Genomic DNA, 25,287 nt, shown 5'->3' with positions numbered 1-25,287 from the left:
CCTGGGCCAGATATTCGAACAGGGCAAACTGAAAGACTTTAATACATTGGTCAGAGACTTTGGGATTCCTCAAAAGGATATGTATAAATATTTTCAGCTTAGGAACGCGTTGCGGACAGTGGATCAGGATGATAAATATAGAAGGGAAAAATCAGATAGATTGTACAAATTTACCAACAAGGGCGAAAGAGGAGGAATAACCGTAAAAAGATATAGGATTCTGATGGAGGGAAAAAAGAAACGGATTACAATACTCGCTAGGAAAAAATGGGAAAATGAACGACAATCTTTTACGGAAGAAAAATGGAAGGATGCTCTTAGAAGTTATTCTGGAGTCTCCAATAGGGGCTCACATAAGATCTCACAATTTTTTGTAGTTCATAGGCGGCATCGATCACCACGGATGTTGAAAAGAATGGGTGTGAGAGTCTCGGATAACTGCACAAAATGTGGGGGAGAGAATGCTGACTTAATACATTGTTTCTGGAGATGTCCAAGACTGTTCAGATACTGGACAGAAATAACAGATATTGTATACTCAATTTTGAAGGTCCAAATATCAGAAGATCCCGTGACTTGTATTTTGGGGGCAACCGAACACCTGAAGTTAAGTAGAGATACGCGAACGGTTCTGAGTAAAGTGCTATTCCAAGCTAGACTCCTAATACTTAAGAAATGGGTAGGGGCGGACCTTCCGACAGCGGGGCAGTGGAGAAAAGCAGTCGATCACCTGATTAAAGAAGTGATGGAGGGCCATAGTAAAAAAGTAAAAAGTGTTGATGAAATATGGAAAAATAGTTACTTTAGGGCTGGATAGATTAAGGGAAAATTAAAAAAAATATATATATTTTTTTTTTCTTTACGCGTCCCTCTCCCCCCCTCCATAAGGGTGGTAGGTGGGTGGGTAAATGGGGATTAGAAAATATTTGTTTATGTATAGAAGAATTAGTATGTCTTTGATAAATTGAAAATGTAACTATTTCTTGTTGATACTGAAATTTTTCTATTGTTGAGTTGATGGAAATAAAAAGATATATAATAAAAATAAAAAATAAAAATTCCCACTCAGAACTGCAATATGACCCAGACCTAAAGCAGAAGGATGAATAAACCCCTAATAAGAGAGTGCCGTCATCAGAAGTCAGCATGCCGCTCTTCCCGGGCCATTATAGCAGACACTCTATGGGAAGGGAGCATGTACCGTCTGGTATGGAAAGTGCCTGATATAGGAGACCAGATACGTGTCCACAGACACGTGATGTCCTTTATATGATGTCTCTCTGGTCGTGGTGATGCTGAAACAAATTGTGGTGCCATTAATTTGGAGGAAAATGAAGCCTGTAGAGAGGTGTCACAGTGGTGTGTGGGCAACTGGCACAGCACCAGCGTTATGCCACGCTAAGACACTGGCGCCATGTTGTTTGTTACCAGCACTTAGATGAACCGCAGTATAATTACTGACATCTTGTGATTGCACATGAATCTGCTGTCTGCGCTCCTGAGTGTGGAGGTCTTATGTCTGTGGTGGGGGGCTGTATACACAATGTTATGTTGTGTGACATGTATAGGAGCAATGCAGTAATACAGGGCATAACTAGGAACCATACAGTAATACTGCGCATATTATACAGTTATACTGGGCACATATAGGAACCATACAGTAATAAGCATATTATACAGTAATACTGGGCACATATTAGGAGCCATACAGTAATACTGGGCATATTATACCGTTATACTGGGCACATATAGGAGCCATACAGTAATAAGCATATTATACAGTTATACTGGGCACATATAGGAGCCATACAGTAATAAGCATATTATACAGTAATACTGGGCACATATAGGAACCATACAGTAATACTGCGCATATTATACCGTTATACTGGGCACATATTAGGAGCCATACAGTAATACTGCGCATATTATACAGTTATACTGGGCACATATAGGAGCCATACAGTAATAAGCATATTATACAGTAATACTGGGCACATATTAGGAGCCATACAGTAATACTGGGCATATTATACAGTTATACTGGGCACATATAGGAGCCATACAGTAATAAGCATATTATACAGTTATACTGGGCACATATAGGAACCATACAGTAATACTGGGCATATTATACAGTTATACTGGGCACATATAGGAGCCATACAGTAATACTGGGCATATTATACAGTTATACTGGGCACATATAGGAGCCATACAGTAATAAGCATATTATACAGTAATACTGGGCACATATTAGGAGCCATACAGTAATACTGGGCATATTATACAGTTATACTGGGCACATATAGGAGCCATACAGTAATAAGCATATTATACAGTTATACTGGGCACATATTAGGAGCCATACAGTAATACTGGGCATATTATACAGTTATACTGGGCACATATAGGAGCCATACAGTAATAAGCATATTATACAGTTATACTGGGCACATATAGGAGCCATACAGTAATAAGCATATTATACAGTTATACTGGGCACATATAGGAACCATACAGTAATACTGGGCATATTATACAGTTATACTGGGCACATATAGGAGCCATACAGTAATACTGGGCATATTATACAGTTATACTGGGCACATATAGGAGCCATACAGTAATAAGCATATTATACAGTAATACTGGGCACATATTAGGAGCCATACAGTAATACTGGGCATATTATACAGTTATACTGGGCACATATAGGAGCCATACAGTAATAAGCATATTATACAGTTATACTGGGCACATATAGGAACCATACAGTAATACTGGGCATATTATACAGTTATACTGGGCACATATAGGAGCCATACAGTAATAAGCATATTATACAGTTATACTGGGCACATATAGGAACCATACAGTAATACTGGGCATATTATACAGTTATACTGGGCACATATAGGAGCCATACAGTAATACTGGGCATATTATACAGTTATACTGGGCACATATAGGAGCCATACAGTAATGCTGGGCATATTATACAGTAATACTGGGCACATATTAGGAGCCATACAGTAATACTGGGCATATTATACAGTTATACTGGGCACATATAGGAGCCATACAGTAATAAGCATATTATACAGTTATACTGGGCACATATAGGAACCATACAGTAATACTGGGCATATTATACAGTTATACTGGGCACATATAGGAGCCATACAGTAATACTGGGCATATTATACAGTTATACTGGGCACATATAGGAACCATACAGTAATACTGGGCATATTATACAGTTATACTGGGCACATATAGGAGCCATACAGTAATAAGCATATTATACAGTAATACTGGGCACATATTAGGAGCCATACAGTAATAATGGGCATATTATACAGTTATACTGGGCACATATAGGAGCCATACAGTAATAAGCATATTATACAGTTATACTGGGCACATATAGGAACCATACAGTAATACTGGGCATATTATACAGTTATACTGGGCACATATAGGAGCCATACAGTAATACTGGGCATATTATACAGTAATACTGGGCACATATAGGAACCATACACTAATAGGCATATTATACAGTAATACTGGGCACATATAGGAGCCATACAGTAATAAGCATATTATACAGTTATACTGGGCACATATAGGAACCATACAGTAATACTGGGCATATTATACAGTTATACTGGGCACATATAGGAGCCATACAGTAATACTGGGCATATTATACAGTTATACTGGGCACATATAGGAGCCATACAGTAATACTGGGCATATTATACAGTAATACTGGGCACATATTAGGAGCCATACAGTAATACTGGGCATATTATACAGTTATACTTGGCACATATAGGAGCCATACAGTAATAAGCATATTATACAGTTATACTGGGCACATATAGGAACCATACAGTAATACTGGGCATATTATACAGTTATACTGGGCACATATAGGAGCCATACAGTAATACTGGGCATATTATACAGTTATACTGGGCACATATAGGAACCATACAGTAATACTGGGCATATTATACAGTTATACTGGGCACATATAGGAGCCATACAGTAATAAGCATATTATACAGTAATACTGGGCACATATTAGGAGCCATACAGTAATACTGGGCATATTATACAGTTATACTGGGCACATATAGGAGCCATACAGTAATAAGCATATTATACAGTTATACTGGGCACATATAGGAACCATACAGTAATACTGGGCATATTATACAGTTATACTGGGCACATATAGGAGCCATACAGTAATACTGGGCATATTATACAGTTATACTGGGCACATATAGGAACCATACAGTAATACTGGGCATATTATACAGTTATACTGGGCACATATAGGAGCCATACACTAATAAGCATATTATACAGTAATACTGGGCACATATTAGGAGCCATACAGTAATACTGGGCATATTATACAGTTATACTGGGCACATATAGGAGCCATACAGTAATAAGCATATTATACAGTTATACTGGGCACATATAGGAACCATACAGTAATACTGGGCATATTATACAGTTATACTGGGCACATATAGGAGCCATACAGTAATACTGGGCATATTATACAGTTATACTGGGCACATATAGGAACCATACAGTAATACTGGGCATATTATACAGTAATACTGGGCACATATAGGAACCATACAGTAATACTGGGCATATTATACAGTAATACTGGGCACATATAGGAGCCATACAGTAATACTGGGCATATTATACAGTAATACAGGGCATAACTAGGAACCATACAGTAATACTGGGCATATTATACAGTTATACTGGGCACACATAGGAACCATACACTAATAGGCATATTATACAGTAATACTGGGCAAATATAGGAGCCATACAGTAATACTGGGCATATTATACAGTAATACTTGGTACATATAGGAACCATACACTAATAAGCATATTATACAGTAATACTGGGCAAATATAGGAGCCATACAGTAATACTGGGCATATTATACAGTAATACTGGGCATATTATACAGTAATACAGGGCATAACTAGGAACCATACAGTAATACTGGGCATACTATACAGTTATACTGGGCACACATAGGAACCATACACTAATAGGCATATTATACAGTAATACTGGGCAAATATAGGAGCCATACAGTAATACTGGGCATATTATACAGTAATACTTGGTACATATAGGAACCATACACTAATAAGCATATTATACAGTAATACTGGGCACATATTAGGAGCCATACAGTAATACTGGGCATATTATACAGTAATACTGGGCACATATAGGAACCATACAGTAATACTGGGCATATTATACAGTAATACTGGACACATATTAGGAGCCATACAGTAATACTGGGCATATTATACAGTAATACTTGGTACATATAGGAACCATACACTAATAAGCATATTATACAGTAATACTGGGCACATATAGGAACCATACAGTAATACTGGGCATATTATACAGTAATACTGGGCACATATAGGAGCCATACAGTAATACTGGGCATATTATACAGTTATACTGGGCACATATAGGAACCATACAGTAATACTGGGCATATTATACAGTAATACTGGGCAAATATAGGAGCCATACAGTAATACTGGGCATATTATACAGTAATACTTGGTACATATAGGAACCATACACTAATAAGCATATTATACAGTAATACTGGGCACATATTAGGAGCCATACAGTAATACTGGGCATATTATACAGTAATACTGGGCACATATAGGAACCATACAGTAATACTGGGCATATTATACAGTAATACTGGACACATATTAGGAGCCATACAGTAATACTGGGCATATTATACAGTAATACTTGGTACATATAGGAACCATACACTAATAAGCATATTATACAGTAATACTGGGCAAATATAGGAGCCATACAGTAATACTGGGCATATTATACAGTAATACTTGGTACATATAGGAACCATACACTAATAAGCATATTATACAGTAATACTGGGCAAATATAGGAGCCATACAGTAATACTGGGCATATTATACAGTAATACTGGGCACATATAGGAACCATACAGTAATACTGGGCATATTATACAGTAATACTGGACACATATTAGGAGCCATACAGTAATACTGGGCATATTATACAGTAATACTTGGTACATATAGGAACCATACACTAATAAGCATATTATACAGTAATACTGGGCACATATAGGAACCATACAGTAATACTGGGCATATTATACAGTAATACTGGGCACATATAGGAGCCATACAGTAATACTGGGCATATTATACAGTTATACTGGGCACATATAGGAACCATACAGTAATACTGGGCATATTATACAGTAATACTGGACACATATTAGGAGCCATACAGTAATACTGGGCATATTATACAGTAATACTTGGTACATATAGGAACCATACACTAATAAGCATATTATACAGTAATACTGGGCACATATAGGAACCATACAGTAATACTGGGCATATTATACAGTAATACTGGGCACATAAAGGAACCATACAGTAATACTGGGCATATTATACAGTAATACTGGGCATATTATACTGTAATACTGGGCACATATAGGAACCATACAGTAATACTGGGCATATTATACAGTAATACTGGGCATATTATACTGTAATACTGGGCACATATAGGAACCATACAGTAATACTGGGCATATTATACAGTAATACTGGGCATATTATACAGTAATACTGGGCACATATAGGAGCCATACAGTAATACTGGGCATATTATACAGTAATACTGGGCATATTATACTGTAATACTGGGCACATATAGGAACCATACAGTAATACTGGGCATATTATACAGTAATACTGGGCATATTATACAGTAATACTGGGCACATATAGGAACCATACAGTAATACTGGGCATATTATACAGTAATACTGGGCACATATAGGAACCATACAGTAATACTGGGCATATTATACAGTAATACTGGGCACATATAGGAACCATACAGTAATACTGGGCATATTATGTTTAAACAATTTTTATTGAACTTTTTAATAAGTCGTAAAAGAATAAATATGCATACAGCAGATCTATACAAGCATGTTGGTTATGTAAATTCAAATAGTCTTAACAAAGCATGTTAATAATAAAGTTCGCTGAGTAAGACACCGTGTCAGTTTATCTGACGAGTATGACATCTTGATAACGCAGATGTATAAGTCACCGGCAGAGAGGAAAAGAGAATGAGTCGGTGAATAAGAGTAGATAAGAAGAGGGTAGAGGGGGAGGGAAAGAGGAGAAGGGGCTAAAAAATAAAATAAAAATACCGTAAATAAAAAAATATATTTTTTTTATACCCCTTGAAGTTGAATCATTCGTTGGTACTTGGTCTAATAGAGACTATCTGATGAAGCAGACAATAGAGAGAGACACTGGGGAGTCCTGCGAATCTCTCCAGCACGCCCAGGTTTTTAGGTATTTTGACGTCTGATTTGATGTCTCTGTAGAGATTTCTTCCATTCTCGCTATACATTGCATTTCCTGAAACCATTCCCCCATAGTAGGGACATGTGCCGTGTGCCAATGTCTGGGTATAACCGATCTAGCTGGATGGATCCCGGTAGTATGGAGAGGAGCGCCATTTGCGCAGAACCCTTCACAGTTTTCCCTGTGATACGGCTTTATCAGGTGGCATCCCCACCAAACATGTAACATAGTACCCTTTTCTGTGCCACAGCGCCAACATGAATCGGAGACGGAAAATTCTATGTAGTGTAACTGGATATCTGTCCCATCGAGTTATAATCTTATAATGTTTTTCTTGTGCAGAGCATGCCATTGAGAGTTTATGGGAAAATAGGAATGCTTTTTGTAGATGCGGACGACCTATTGCAATGCCTAGCTCCCCTTCCCATCCCTTAACAAAATCCGGCATGTCCCCGTGGTAGTCTGCTGGTAGATTCTTATATAACTGAGAGGTCAAGTGCGGCGGTGGAGAGTCCAATGTGAACCGCTTTTCGGTCTCTGTCAAGGTGGAGCTAAAGAAACCCCGCTCCCCTTCTGCCGAAATGTAGGACCTCACCTGTTCATATTCTAGCCAGGAGATTCGCGCGTTTGTGAGTTTTGCAGACATCGTGTCAAAGGAAGTTAATGCGGCCCCTAATAAAAGGTGATGGAAACGGGGTCTTCTGATGCTAGTAAGCCCAAAAATGTGTCCCTGCCTTTGCTAGCGGGAAATGCTGGGTTATTAAAAATCGGGGTAAGTGGGCTAGACCTTCTGGCGCAGATACTCTTGTTGGTTAAGGCATCCCACAACTTAAGAGTTTGATTCTGAACATATAATACAGTAATACCGGGCAGATATAGGAACCATACAGTAATACTGGGCATATTATACAGTAATACAGGGTATATTATACAGTGATACTGGGCATATTATACAGTAATACAGGGTATATTATATTATACAGTGATACTGGGCATAATATACAGTAATACAGGGTATATTATACAGTGATACTGGGCATATTATACAGTAATACAGGGTATATTATACAGTGATACTGGGCATATTATACAGTAATACAGGGTATATTATATTATACAGTGATACTGGGCATAATATACAGTAATACAGGGTATATTATACAGTGATACTGGGCATATTATACAGTAATACAGGGTATATTATATTATACAGTGATACTGGGCATATTTTACAGTAATACAGGGTATATTATACAGTGATACTGGGCATAATATACAGTAATACAGGGTATATTATATTATACAGTGATACTAGGCATATTATACAGTAATACAGGGTATATTATATTATACAGTGATACTGGGCATAATATACAGTAATACAGGGTATATTTTATTATACAGTGATACTGGGCATATTATACAGTAATACAGGGTATATTATACAGTGATACCGGGCATATTATACAGTAATACAGGGTATATTATATATTATACAGTGATACTGGGCATATTATACAGTAATACAGGGTATATTATATTATACAGTGATACTGGGCATATTATACAGTAATACAGGGTATATTATATTATACAGTGATACTGGGCATATTGTACAGTAATACAGGGTATATTATACAGTGATACTGGGCATATTGTACAGTAATACAGGGTATATTATATATTATACAGTGATACTGGGCATATTATACAGTAATACAGGGTATATTATATATTATACAGTGATACTGGGCATATTATACAGTAATACAGGGTATATTATACAGTGATACCGGGCATATTATACAGTAATACAGGGTATATTATACAGTGATACCGGGCATATTATACAGTAATACAGGGTATATTATATTATACAGTGATACCGGGCATATTATACAGTAATACAGGGTATATTATATTATACAGTGATACCTGGCATATTATACAGTAATACTGGGTATATTATATGTTATACAGTGATACTGGGCATATTATACAGTAATACAGGGTATATTATATATTACAGTGATACTGGGCATATTATACAGTAATACAGGGTATATTATATATTATACAGTGATACTGGGTATATTATACAGTAATACAGGGTATATTATACAGTGATACTGGGCATATTATACAGTAATACAGGGTATATTATAATTATACAGTGATACTGGGCATATTATACAGTAATACAGGGTATATTATACAGTGATACTGGGCATATTATACAGTAATACAGGGTATATTATACAGTGATACTGGGCATATTATACAGTAATACAGGGTATATTATACAGTGATACTGGGCATATTATACAGTAATACAGGGTATATTATATTATACAGTGATACTGGGCACATTATACAGTAATACAGGGTATATTATATTATACAGTGATACTGGGCACATTATACAGTAATACAGGGTATATTATATTATACAGTGATACTGGGCATATTGTACAGTAATACAGGGTATATTATATATTATACAGTGATACTGGGCATATTGTACAGTAATACAGGGTATATTATACAGTAATACAGGGTATATTATACAGTGATACCGGGCATATTATACAGTAATACAGGGTATATTATATTATACAGTGATACTGGGCATATTGTACAGTAATACAGGGTATATTATACAGTGATACTGGGCATATTGTACAGTAATACAGGGTATATTATACAGTGATACTGGGCATATTGTACAGTAATACAGGGTATATTATATATTATACAGTGATACTGGGCATATTATACAGTAATACAGGGTATATTATATATTATACAGTGATACTGGGCATATTATACAGTAATACAGGGTATATTATATTATACAGTGATACCGGGCATATTATACAGTAATACAGGGTATATTATACAGTGATACCTGGCATATTATACAGTAATACTGGGTATATTATATGTTATACAGTGATACTGGGCATATTATACAGTAATACAGGGTATATTATATATTACAGTGATACTGGGCATATTATACAGTAATACAGGGTATATTATACAGTGATACTGGGTATATTATACAGTAATACAGGGTATATTATACAGTGATACTGGGCATATTATACAGTAATACAGGGTATATTATAATTATACAGTGATACCGGGCATATTTATACAGTAATACAGGGTATATTATATTATACAGTGATACCGGGCATATTATACAGTAATACAGGGTATATTATATTACCGGGCATATTATACATTAATACAGGGTATATTATATTATACAGTGATACTGGGCATATTATACAGGGTGTATTATATATTATACAGTGATACTGGGCATATTATACAGTAATACAGGGTATATTATATTATACAGTGATACTGGGCATATTATACAGTAATACAGGGTATATTATATTATACAGTGATACTGGGCATATTGTACAGTAATACAGGGTATATTATATTATACAGTGATACTGGGCATATTGTACAGTAATACAGGGTATATTATACATTATACAGTGATACTGGGCATATTGTACAGTAATACAGGGTATATTATACAGTAATACAGGGTATATTATACAGTGATACTGGGCATATTATACAGTAATACAGGGTATATTATATTATACAGTGATACCGGGCACATAATGGAAACATACAGTAATACTAGGCATATTATACAGTAATACAGGGAATATTATATTATACAGTGATACTGGACATATATATGCACTATACAGTAATACAGGGGATATTATACAGTAATACAGTTGATCTACAGGCTGTATAGTTTCTCTAATAACCACGTAGCGGAAGGATTTCCTGAGCCAAATGTCACCGTTATCTCCTGATCTGTGGATTTGCAAGTGTGAAGAAGAAACGTGTGTTGTATGAGTTTCTTGTTTGGAGGAGAAACCGCAACTGAAATCCTGAGCGGCTACGGCCTTAGAGCGCACACCTTTGTCTGCCGGACCACATCTCGCTCTCACTGGGGCGGTATGTGCTGTACAGTGTGGTCTGAGCATTGCCCCGACCTGGGTTTCTCTCCTTACTTGTTTGTCACAATCGTTTCTGGCGACCATTGAAAGAGAGCACCTTGTAACAGAAAGCCTCTGTTCTCAGCCTTCACTTTCTGTTTTGCTGGTGTGAACACGGCTTAGTGTATTTCATTGATACATAGTGATTTCTTGTGGGACATGTAGCAGTCCCTCTCTTCTGTCCCCTCGCAATTCTGGATTTTTAAAGGGGTTTTCCAAGACTGGGGGAAGGTGATCAGTTTTAAGATCTTGGAAAACCCTTTTAACCCTTCACGGAGACAGAATATTTAGTACTTTCCATTTTGTATTTCTTTGATTTATATTGTGCAGCGCTTTACAGACATTATCATCGGTGATCTGTGACCTTCTGTATGACCAAATGTAAATCCCGGACTTAGCGGTGCGGACGTCGCTCCCCTGACAATGCTTGGTGTCGGAGGCACCACATAGAAGTATATTATCACTGGTGGTCAGTCGGAGACTCCTCTTCTGGTTTTGCGTAATCCCCAATCGGTAGATTTGTATCATTTTGCTTGCACATTGATATAGCAGAACAGACATTGATTTAGTCTCAGGTGCAGGAGGGCTGGTGGGCCACGGATATCCTCTCTGAGCCTCCAAGACGGCATCATTAGCAGCAAATACACCAGCATGCTCTGAATAATGGATAATGCCATTATATATCACCTAGTACTGCATGTATACCGTAATATGGCAGCACAGTAATGCTCATATCATTATTTATTTAGGTTGGTTATATGACACCTGTATATTCTACAGCAATGTACCATCCCCGTCCCTGGAAGGCTCACAGTCTAATTTCTCTAGGAGTAGGACCATCCAGGATTTAGACTACATTCACACAACAGTCAATACAAATGGCTGTTAAAAACGGATGATTTTCATTGCGGTTTTAAGTTAAAACCCAAACCCCTGCAGTTCCCTCATTATATATATTATTCCCCCCCTGTAGTGCCCCCAGTATAAATAATTCACCTCTTTGTGTCTCCTATAGTTAGAATGGCCCCCAGTTGTGCCACTATATACATATCATATACTTGTGCCCCTATACATATATAATTGCCCCCAGTTGTGCCCCTGCTTTACCCCCTTTAAGAAAGGCCTCATCCACTTGAACATGTTGTGACACTCACTCCTCACTGGAAGCGCTCCCATCGTGATGACGTATCGGAGGTCCGGCTGCATCCAGTGAAGGGGACACTCACTCCTCAGAGGATGTATCTTGAAAGGACCTGTGGTGACGTCAGCACGCTGAGAGCTTCAGGTCCTTCTGTATTCTGTGAGGACTGAGTGCGCGAGTGTCCTGGTCAGTGCAAGTGGATAAGAGCAGGATTATTTTTTTAGTCTAGCCCAGGCATCCTCAAACTGCGGCCCTCCAGCTGTTGTAAAACTACAACTCCCACAATGCCCTGCTGTAGGCTGATACCTGTAGGCTGTTCGGGCATGCTGGGAGTTGTAGTTTTGCAACAGCTGGAGGGCCGCAGTTTGAGGATGCCTGGTCTAGCCATTTAAACGCTTTGAGACCTGGACGTTTTTTTGTCCTGGCGTTTTCATTTTTCACTCCCTTCCAGAGCCATATTTTTATTTTATTTTTCTGTTCACATAGCCATATGAAGGCTATGTGAAAGAAATTCCAAATGGGGTGGAATTGGAAAAAAAAAAGGCAATTTCACTAGTTGTATGGGTTTTGTTTTTACGGCGTTGCCTATGAGGGGAAACTGACCAGTTACTTTAACTGACCAGTTACTTTTTTGTTTTATTTTTTAAAAACATTTAGTTTTTACGCTTTTTAATAGTTCACCTTGGAAACTTTAGGCAATCAACAGTTGCTTCTCTCATAGACCCCAATGCATTAGCATTAGGTCATCAGTATCTGATAGGTGGTGGTCTGACTCTTGGCATCCCCACCAATCGGCTTTCGGGCAGTGCTGTGGTGAGCGGTGAGACCCCCCTTCTTGTCCTGTGACTTTACATCTATCAGTCACCTCGCCTTTGTACACCTCGATCCAGTGTGGGCCATCAATATGTAATCCTGGAAAATCCCTATACCCTATCAGTATGTTTTTGGAGTGGAGTAACCATATAGAAATACGGGGAGGACATCCAAACCCCATGCAGATGTTGTCCTTGGTTGGATTTGAACCCAGGAACCCAGTGCTGTGGGTTATTGTTCGTGTAACTCCGGATCACATGCACGGTCACCTCGTCTTTGATTTTCTGCTTAGATTCAGTGACTGATGGTCGCTTACCCTGAAAGAGGACCCTTGTTCTGGAGATAGATGTGGTGGCCACCTCTGGGACCCACACCTATCAGACCTCTCTCCTCTGAATATGCCATTTTCCCTGTGTTGATGTGGGTTTCCTCCAGTTTCCTCTCACATTCCAAGAACATACCAATAGATTCATCTGGCATTTAGATTGTGAGCTCCAATGAGGACAAGAACCAGTATGTGTCTAAGGTAGGGACTCCCATCGCCCATCTAGATTTTCTCTGGTCATTGTTCTTGCTGTAGTAACGTATCTGTTACCTCCAGGATTACATTACAGGCTGTGATTGCATGATCCTTTAAAGAAGAGATGTGGGGTCAACGACGTGACACATGCTAGCACTGGTCAGATATGCTGTAACCCCCCCCCCCCCCTCAATGCCCAGGCCCCTCAAATAGACAATATTTACCTGGTCCCCAATGTCTGTGTCCTTTTGGATTCCTCCACGGCCGTCACTGTATCTCCCCGTCGAGCAGATCACAACATCTGGCAACAGCAGGTGCAGCCGATAATAGGCTGTGACGGTGACCCTTGCGTCATGGCTGATGTCACCCGGGTCAGCGGCTGCACGCCGGGAGATACATCGATGGACATGGAAGGATCCAGAAGGACACAGGCATCGGGGACCAGGTAAGTATTCTCTGTCTGAGGGACCCAGACATTGGGAAGGGGGGGGGGTTTACAGCTTTAAATAACGCCATAAATTAGTATCCAGTAATTCCAGTTATCCCTTAAGGGGGTTTTCTGGTTGTTAAACGCAGTATAGGAGATGACTATTAGATGGGTGGGAGCCCTACTGCTGGAATACCCCTGTAGTCTGTCTTTTCTGTATGGTGAGCACCCTTTAATGTCTCCATGCTCACCGCTCACATCTCAGGAAGGTCTACATCCAGCATTTACTTTTGGTTTCACTTTGTCATAAACCCATGTGAATGGCAGTTGTAAATTCTTGGTAGATTTGAGCAGCAGTCCCTCCCTGTGTAATGTGATATGTAATTCACGTGTCTGTATTCCATGTTATATATTCTGGGTCATGGCTGGACCAATGCCAGGTAGCTCCAGGAGATTTACTGCTGGTGCTGAACTTTGGTTTGGTTTCTACTGATTTGTAAAGATGCCGGTAGACATCAGTCTGAAGTAGAATAAACCAACGATTTCAAGGAAAACAATTGTCCTTCGGGTGAAATTGAACAATGAATGATCGTTTTAGCCAAACAATGATATCGTCTGAGGAGAAGCCGGACGTGTGTGATGATGTCGTCAGACGAGTTCTCTGAAGTAACCTTCCCAGAAAGGTCTCTCCTCCATTGGAGATGTATAGGCAGTATGGAGTAAAACGTGTGTGAGCGCGTCCACAAAACCATCAGCTGCTGTTTAACTCCTTATCATTTTTGCGTTTTTCATTTTTCACTCCCTGTCTTTCCGGGGCCATAACTTTTTTATTTTTCCATTCATATAGCCGTATGAGGGCTTTATTTTTATTTCATTTTTTTGCAGGACAAGTTGCGCTTTCTCATTCCACCATAATTTATATTGCATACGATGTAGTGGGGAACTGGAAAAAATTTCAAATGGGGTGAAATTGAAAAAAATAAGAAAAAAATAATAATTCTGCAACAGCTTTATGCGCTTTGTCTTTACGGCGTCCCTATATGGTAAAACTGAGCTGTTATTTTCATTCTCCAGGTCACTACAATTATGGAGATACCACATATGTATAGTTTTTTGGGCATTTTAATACTGGAAAAAATGTAAAACTTTGCAATAATTTTTTTCTTCTTTTGATCACCATTTTCTGACCTCTTCAACTTTTTTGTATTTATGTGTACGGAGTTGTGTGAGGGCTTATTTTTTGTGGGGCAATCTGTACTTTTGTAATTTTGTACTATTTTTATATAATTTTTTTTATAAGAGGGGAAGCGGACCAAAAATGGCGAATTGGCCATTTTGACTTTTTTTCCATTTTGCCGCTTGCCTTATGGAAAAAATATTAGTTTTAGTAGTACGAGCATTTTCGCACGCGGCGATGCCCATGATGTGTATTATTTTTTTTTTTTAATTGTTTACATATTTTTATTTACATTTTGGATAAAGGGGGTGATTTTAAAAATTTTTGATATATATTTTTTTTAAACAGATATATCTTTTACACTTTTTTTTTATTTTCTTTTTTTATATAGTTCCCATAGGGAAGATTGTTCTCATCATTAGGCCACTACAGAGCTTTTTCTGGCTTGGCAGACACTCAGGGGGCAGGTTATCAACACCAGCGTGTGCTACTCCGATCTGGATACCTCCTGCGCCGCTGGAGGGTGCATTTCATTTATGACAAGGCGCATGCCTCACCAAACATTAAGGACATCCACCAACAGATTGAAACGTACTCCAGGTCATAACCAATGTAGATTTCGGTCATCATTCCTTTCCGGTTTTGAGATCCAGCAGAGGATCAGTTTGATTATAACTACCTTATGGGCATATAGAGGTCTTACGGGAGATGCCCTCCTTGGGACCCCTCTCTGTCAGCTAGTTGGACTGCTGTGGTGCCGTCAGCCTATTCCCTTTATTATAGGATAGATTAGATTATTAGATTAGATTGTTCCTTTTTCGCCTAAGACTGATGTCTCCCATCATTTGTAGTGACGTATTCAGGAACTGGACGGGCACAGCAAACAATTGCTTACTGGTGTTGACTTTCTCCAAGCCAGTCTCCTCCGGTATGATGTGTCTACTTTGTTAGTTTTTCTTTTGTGTGTTTATACTTGTACTTTACATTATTTTAGTGAACTGCAGATTGTTCTTATGGTTATTTGCTTCCTCTCCATCAGCCTCAAATTTCAGAGTTTTCTCACCTGAGGACAAAAGATAGTTTCTTTAGGACTTACCTGGCAGTTGCGCTCCCAGTGACACAGTCTCCACTGCAATCAAACTGGTTGCGGGCTCTCCCGCTCAGAGTTTTCTCACCTGTGGACAATAGGTGGTTTCCTTAGTACTTACCTGTGCATTGAGCTGCCAATGATGCCACCTCCACTGCGGTCAAACCTGCAGCAGATTCTTCTGCTCAGGTCCCGACAGCATATGTTCCCAAGGAGGGGGGGAGGGTGACAGAGGGGTAAGTACTGAGGGAACGATCTTTCGTCGATAACTTTTTTCTTCTTCTCTCTTCGGAGAAGACGCAAGCGGTGGGCAAAGGGAGGAGGGTTGTGGAATTGTATGTAATGTAATTAAAAATTGAATGTTGAATAACTTTTGTAAGATGTTTGTAAAAAAAAAAGTAATAAAGATTTATAAAAAAAAAAAGAAAATGACAAAATAGAAATAAGCCGTGTCCTAAATGGGTTAAAATAGCTACGCCTGTACAGTTTATATACACGGGCAAGAAATGTATAGCAATAGAGATGCAGCTTATAAAGTAATGGTATAAAATATATAAGCCCCCAAATAAGACAAAAACAAAGCAAAAGTATGAAAAACACCTCATCAAACTGGTGTAAAGTAGAACTGGCTTAGTTGTCCGTAGCAACCAATCAGATTCCACCTTTCATTTTTCACAGCTCCTTTTGGAAAATGAAAGGTGGAATCTGATTGGTTGCCATGGACAACTAAGCCAGTTCTAAAGAGGGTGTCCCAGATTAGAAAGACATGAGTGATTTCTTTCGGGGCTCGTATTTGGCATCGCCATGCAGCTCCATTGAAGTCACCGGGGTTGAAATGCAATACCATACACAACCAATGGACAGGTGGGTTGTTGTCTGTACAAGAAAGCGGCCATGTTTTTCTAACCCTGTAAGCCCCTTTAATTTAAAAACGATAACTAATACATTTATTGAATACATTTTAAGCTATACGTACCCAAAAAGCTGCAAGTGTTTGTGGCCTCTGAAGGCCCATGTTATGTCATAAGAACCTGCTAAATAGCCTTGATGGAGTTGCCCTTTCGGTGCCCATAGGCAGAGATGTAGTCAGGTGCCGGTGTCTATAGCCTTTCCATCAAGGATCTTCTGTCTTCTACTGCACATGCGCTGACAGTGCAGGTGCAGATGCAGGACATCTAGGGAAGCGCTGGAGCAGTAAGAACACACTCTTCAGCTACAGTTTGGATCTTCTTGAAGAATATCCTACTGTGGAGGACGTCACCAAGTCCTTGGCTTTAGGGCTTCATCCATGGGAGGGCTATATAACGGTGTCCATGTGAAGTCATGTAGTATGTGGCTGCTATGGAAAGCCTCCGCTTGTATCTGCTCCTTTTTCTGGGAAGATACGGCGGCGTAGTGAACTGGGAAATGTTCAGAGAAGCAACAAGCAATCACTTGGGTATCCGCTCCACTACATCACCGCTGACAGCATCTCCGGGAACGTTCTCTACATAATTGTATCTCCATGTCTGTCTATCATTGACTTGTTCTGCCATAAACTGTCAGATAGCAATCTAAGCTGCCTACGTCTTAAAGGGGAAGTACTGCTCAAGCGTGTCAGTTATTAGCAGACATTTTATATGTAAGTGGGCTGCTCGGCGTAGTTTCTGGGATGAAATACTGCGATATTAGAAAGGCTAACTAGTATTGATTTATATAGGCCAGCCCTAGGATAGGAGTGATAGTTCTATCTACTCAACAGAACACAAAAGGTTAACGAAATACAGGTCAGAGCTGTCTGCTTGCAAATTTTATTTCAAACTGAAGGTTGAGAGGGTTTTCTTACATTTTAATACTGATGATCTATCCTCGGTGTCGGAACCGCACCGGTCATCTGTTCGAGAAGACAGCGGCGCTGCACTTCAATATGGCTGAGCCGCTCCTAGACCACGTGACAGATGAAAATGTCTTCAGTGGCCTAAGAGAAGCTGTGAGAAGGCTGAAGCCAAGCTGATTGGCGGGGGGTTCGGGGTGTCGGACCCCCCAATGATCAGTTACTGATGACCTATCCAGAGAATAGGTTACCAGTATTAAACTCTCAGAAAACCCTTTTAAGTTTACGTACAGTGGATTTCTGTATGTAAAACTGTCCCTCCTGTTCCAGGTCTAGGCTGTTTACTAGCTCCAGCATCAACTCGCCCTCCAATATAATATGTGCAGAAGGCTTAAAGGCTATGCTCACCTTTGGGGGCAATTTTTTTTTTATTATTGCAATGTACTTATTTTGGAGCTAAAAATATATATTTTTTCAGTTGGTCTTTATCAAAAATATGGAGCCCTTTTTTCTGTACAGAGCTGAGATGCTGTAGTAGCAGCCTGTGTATTTTCTGTCTTTTCCATCAGACAGGCTCCTTATCTCTGCTCCCTGACACTATAAACACTCGCTATAGCTCAGTTCTTATCTTAGTGATATGGAATGTGGCTTAAATAAGTGTTTATCACCTCTTAGTATTTTACAGATAAGGTTTATTAGATGACGGAAGTGAAAGTGACAGTACTATTCACACAGCTAGACAAACGGTTAACCCTTTGTGACAGAACGACTAAGTATTTTTAATAAAGACGAATTGAAAATATGATTTCTTGCCAAAAACTAGTAAATTCAATCATAAACGAAAATTGCCTCTGAAGGTGTACATAGCCTTTAAAGGTAATGTGTCACTGTTTTAATGAAGTTTTTATGATAAACATGTTTTTTTAAGTCACCACATTATCATCACATGCAGGATTACAAAGAGAGGTAACGCCTATATGTCTAACACAGGATCAGCCATTCACAATAGGGGATGGCCTTCTCTTCCAGCACAATGACCTCTGCACAGGTCACACAGTATGCTTAGAAAACTCTTCCATAGAAGTCATTGAGGGACATTTATCAAGACTGTTGAGGGAGATTGGCGTACCCATATGCAAGTCCTGATCTCCTTGTGCCTAGAGGCAGATGCCCCTTAATAAATTAGGGGCATCCCTGCCCTGCAGTGAGCCAGAAACTGGCATAGACTTCAGCTATAACTTCCGCCAATTACTGCTGTAAGTATCACGGACCCTCAGATGACTGATGTCAGGAAATCAAGGAGACAGGCTGAGCATGGAGGATTCAGTGTTGATAGGGTTAATGACCACTTCCCTTTTTTCAGCTGTTGCTCAGTGGTCATTACTTCTACCCTTTATAGTCTCAGCCCACCCTTCTGACTGTGCGGTTGATAGCTTCATTTGGGTTTGGCTGAGCTGGTGTGAGATCCTCTCTAGTGTTCCTGTTCTTCCATCTCTACAGAAGTTAAGTGTCGCATTTGTTTGTATTTGTCATATTCCCTGTTGTTGTATCTGGGCCTGAGACAGAGACTTCCATTCGTCCATCTGGGGAGGAATGGGTTGTCTCTGGTCCTATGCTTATTCTAGGGTATTATAGGGAAATTGGGGCCTAGGTATCCTGCTTATGAATATCCCTACCTTCAAGGTCTGTTCATATTGATAGGTAGTTAGGGCCCGGATTAGGGTTGTCTAGGAGGTGACTTGTTTCTTCCCTAGTTTCTAGGCCCAGTTACTGTTCCCCTTCCCTCCTGTGGTCAGTGTGGAAATGAGGAGAAGGGAGCAGCTGCAGAGGGAAAGGTACAGAAATGCTGTTTTATACCCCAGCGGTTGCTCGTGACTCTTCCCCGGCAGTGACTCTTCTCCAGCACCGGCTGTAATGATGATACAGTATGTTCTGGGTAACCTCCCTGGATTAGCTCATGAGGGACAGACCATTAAAATCAGCATGTCCGTCATTGCTTTATGCTGCCCCCAGTTTTGGCAGATAACAGATTTCTATTAAAAAGGTTTTCTGGGACTTTATAGCTACAGGTGATCAGTTTTTGATCATTGGGGGTCTGACTCCTGGAATCCCCCAATAAGCTGTTGGTAGGCGTAATGGTGCTGCTCCCTCTTCCTCGGCAAGTGACATCATGTCCATCGGTCATGAGGCCTTTACGCAGCTTAGTCCAAGCAGTACCAAGCACAGCCACTAGAGTATGAAGAAGACGCCCACTGATCAGATTTAGATGACCTATCCCGAGTGTTAGAATGTGTAGGGATATACCCTCCTGACAAGAGGAATGCTAACACAGTTGTCCGTTTAGCCATACATTTCCATTAGGAATAATAGAGGAACAGCACAACACTATATAGTATATACTGAAGCAGAAATGATGGGAGAGCTGGCAGATTCTCTTTAAAAGTCAAGCTGTGAGCGTAGGATGTTTTATCGTGTTCATCTTGATGTGCGCTAAATAGTTCAGTGGCTGTGGTCATGGTAAAGGAAATGGATGAAAGCGTGGTCTGACTGGCCCCAATGTCTGCCCTTTCCTGTCACCATCGTTCCTCTACAGCAGACTGGGGCTGGCTAGAGGAGTCAAGTAGGTGTTCAGAAGCCCATGTAATTACAGGCTTGATTTGGTGACAGTAGGTCATGGAACTTGCCTGACTGGGTCTAGTCAGGATCAGCCCTCAGCGTGACTCCTCACTGAACTTCTAGACAACATATTGACCTGCTATCTTCTATGAAAATGTTAGAAGCTTGCATCCAGCCCTGGCGCGCTCATCTTGTTTGTACTGGAACCTACAGGAGGCCAGGAGGTCACTGTTGCTTTCCTGAGAATATTTACAGAGCACTCCACTCCTGGAGGGCCACAGGCGCCTGCTGTTATTTATGACTGTAGCGGCCTGCAGGAGTGAACATCTAGAGGATCATCATGGACTGATGTTACACCTAAAAGAACGATCCACGTTAGAGTATAGCTTTGTAGGGTCACCACCGATCCAGCGAAGAGAAAAGGAAAACACAAAGAAGGCGCCAACCACTAATTGTCACTGCGATAAATAATCAAAGTAGTGATTGAGAATAAGAGAAGAGGCATATACATATAATCCTAAAATATGTTATCACCTAAAATAAAAGGGGATGGTCAGGTGAAATAAAATCAAGGTAATAAAAGCATTTTTTTTTTTTGTAAAAACCTAAATTGTAAACAATTGACTCGCTTCACCAGGGAGGTGGTTTGTGGGATAAGCTCAAGACACCCACAAACTCCCCCCCCGCCGCCTGGATCGCTTGTAGTCCTGCAGATGGTACTTCTGGCAGTTTCCTTTATTGGTCTCACAGGTAGGCCCTCATGCATTTCGGGGGTTCTACCACATACCCCCTTCTTCAGGAGCAATCACAAATTGTACATAAAAATAATAAAATCATTACAATACATATTGTATGTGGTGGACTTTATATATAGCGAGGGCTTGTTTTCCCGCCTGATCCATGCATGAGGAGGGAAAATACGTCACTTCCGGTATCGGGATTTGCGTTCCACGGTGGAACGCATGTAAAATATTCAATTTTGGGTATATAAATTAATTAAAGACTATGCTGTACCTAATGTGTAGCGACAATGTCCTCATGGGATTGAATAAATATCTGGGCAGGAGAGATTGTATCCTCACCACAAGAACGAGCGAGACTGGAAGGAACGGTACTTGTGGCTTCACTCAGTTATCTCCACATTGACCCAATTCTATTTATATATTAATTATCTTATTGTGTTGTGTATCTATTATGATGTTTGATACATATATTATCCTATTTTACTCCTCATTAAGCATTTATTTATGATTATCTTCATACTTCTAACATACCCCAATACTTTATTGTATAGGGGGTCCTATATACATGAATAAATTAGTGGTACTACTATCCCGCTCCCTGCAATATATCCACAATAAAGAAGCACAGCCGTGATACTGACAGGAGGTCTACGTGCCGATGCTTCCCACTTCTGCATTCCACAGGAGTGAAACCAGAAGTACCGTTCCTTCCAGTCTCGCTCGTTCTTGTGGTGAGGATACAATCTCTCCTGCCCAGATATTTATTCAATACCATGAGGACATTGTCCCTACACATTAGGTACAGCATACTCTTTAATGTTATATACCCAAAATAGAATATTTTATATGCGTCCCACCGTGGAACGCAAATCCAGATACCGGAAGCGACACATTTTCCCTCCTCGTGCATTAATCAGGCAGGAAAACAAGCCCTCACTATATAAGTCCACAGACAATATGTATTGTAATGATTTTATTATTTTTATGTACAATTTGTGATTGCTCCTGAAGAAGGGGGTATGTGGTAACACCCCCAAAACGCGTTGAGCCTACCTGTGATAAAGGAAACTGCCAGAAGTACCATCTGCGGGACTGCCGTTTTTTCCAAAGATACTACAAGCGATCCGGGGGGGGGTTATTCTATGAGTTTTTGGACTCTCATCCAAATAGCTGTCACCCTGGACAGGATACAAGATACACAGAATACAACCAAACAAGTGTCTAGGCAAGAAGCTGGGGATAAAGGTCGCCTCCTGACAAATCCCTACCAGCTCTCCCTAGACTTCTATGCCCACGTTCAGACCCTGAAGGTGGGAATGAACGTGTCCCCGTGCCTAGGCTAAAGATACCCTAAGATGGGGAAAGAGGCAGCCTTCCCCCTTAGGACCTGGAGGGGGCAGGCGTCTCTCTAACAGCCTAGACAGACAATCGCAAGAAAAACAAAACCAACTTATCTTGTTACTGAGCAGGAACAGCAAATCCTTCCTTCCTCTCAGCAAGACAGAAGCTATAACCCGCACAGGACACTGGGAGTGGGCGTAATTTAAACTCATACCAACGACCCCACCCAGTGCACCTGAAGCAAGGCAGATACAGCTCAACTCCAAAACAAAAACAAAAGGCTACACACGTGCTGCTAACCTGGCAGACCTCCGCACATAAACTGAGCAGGGCATGACAATATCTCTTTAACTGACCCTTTTTTTTAAAATATTTTTTCTTTCCTCGTCTTCCTCAATTGCCACCGATCACCAGGCTGTGATGCTCTGCTGAGCTCTGTCACTGAATGAGTTGTATCTTTTGATGGCACTGTTTTGGATTACGTATAATTTATTGATTGGCTTTTAAGTCATTTTTCTGTTAGAGATCATTAAAAAAAAGTTTGTTCTACAGGTTGCTAGGAATATGGCAATACCAGATAAATACAGGTTTTCTTACAATTTTAGTAATTTAGGGAAATAAAGTGTTTATAGAAAAAAAGTCATCTTTATGTTTCTATATTCAGAGAGGCATAACTTCAATTTTTTCTGCTAATGTAGCCATATGTGGGCTTATTTATTTTCAGGATGGGTTGAGATTTTTATTGGTATTATTTTGGGGAACATATAATTTGATTAATTTTAATAATTGTTTTTGAGAGGGGATGCAAAAAATACATGCAGTAACGCTGCATAACAAAATGTGAAGAAAGTGAAAGGGTCTGAAGACTTCCCAAATGCACTGTAGTTTTGTGAAAGGAGAGGAAAGACTGTCAATCACTGATAGGACCTTCTCATAGAGGGAAGGCTGTCAGTCACTGGTAGGACCTCCTCCTCATAGAGGGAGGGCTGTCAGTCACTGATAGGACCTTCTCATAGAGGGAAGGCTGTCAGTCACTGGTAGGACCTCCTCCTCCTCATAGAGGGAAGGCTGTCAGTCACTGATAGGACCTCCTCCTCATAGAGGGAAGGCTGTCAGTCACTGATAGGACCTCCTCCTCATAGAGGGAAGGTCGTCAGTCACTGATAGGACCTCCTCCTCATAGAGGGAAGGCTGTCAGTCACTGATAGGACCTCCTCCTCATAGAGGGAAGGCTGTCAGTCACTGATAGGACCTCCTCCTCATAGAGGGAAGGCTGTCAGTCACTGATAGGACCTCCTCCTCATAGAGGGAAGGCTGTCAGTCACTGATAGGACCTCCTCCTCATAGAGGGAAGGCTGTCAGTCACTGATAGGACCTCCTCCTCATAGAGGGAAGGCTGTCAGTCACTGGTAGGACCTCCTCCTCATAGAGGGAAGGCTGTCAGTCACTGGTAGGACCTCCTCCTTATAGAGGGAGGGCTGTCAGTCACTGATAGGACCTCCTCCTTATAGAGGGAGGGCTGTCAGTCACTGATAGGACCGTCTCCTCATAGAGGGAAGGCTGTCAGACACTGATGGGACCGTCTCCTCATAGAGGGAAGGCTGTCAGTCACTGATAGGACCTCCTCCTCATAGAGGGAAGGCTGTGAAACTGATAGGACCTCCTCCTCATAGAGGGAAGGCTGTCAGTCACGGATAGGACCTCCTCCTCATAGAGGGAAGGCTGTTAAACTGATAGGACCACCTCCTTGACTTCAAAGCCAAGAATGAGCAGGAATCTAAATGAATAATCTACAAGTTCTACTGATTCTTTTTTCACAAAACTATACCTCAATCTGCTCAGCTCCTCCTGCTCTATAACATGCTGACTGCAGATTACTATTTATTTTCATGGTGACAGGTTCCATTTAATGGATTATAGGATGTAATCAGGGTTTGAAAAACATAGTTGCTTTCTTCTAAAAACGGCAACAAGTAAATATGGCTGAGCAGCAGTACCACACAAAGCCTGTGGACTGATGTGGCGCTGTTGTCCACCCTTACTACAGTGTAAATGTCAGATAACCCTGATCA

The sequence above is a fragment of the Bufo gargarizans genome, chromosome 5, assembly GCF_014858855.1.
Source record: "Bufo gargarizans isolate SCDJY-AF-19 chromosome 5, ASM1485885v1, whole genome shotgun sequence".
NCBI lineage: Eukaryota > Metazoa > Chordata > Amphibia > Anura > Bufonidae > Bufo > Bufo gargarizans.
The sequence above is the reverse complement of the archived record's forward strand: the minus strand, read 5'-3'. Positions refer to the sequence as shown.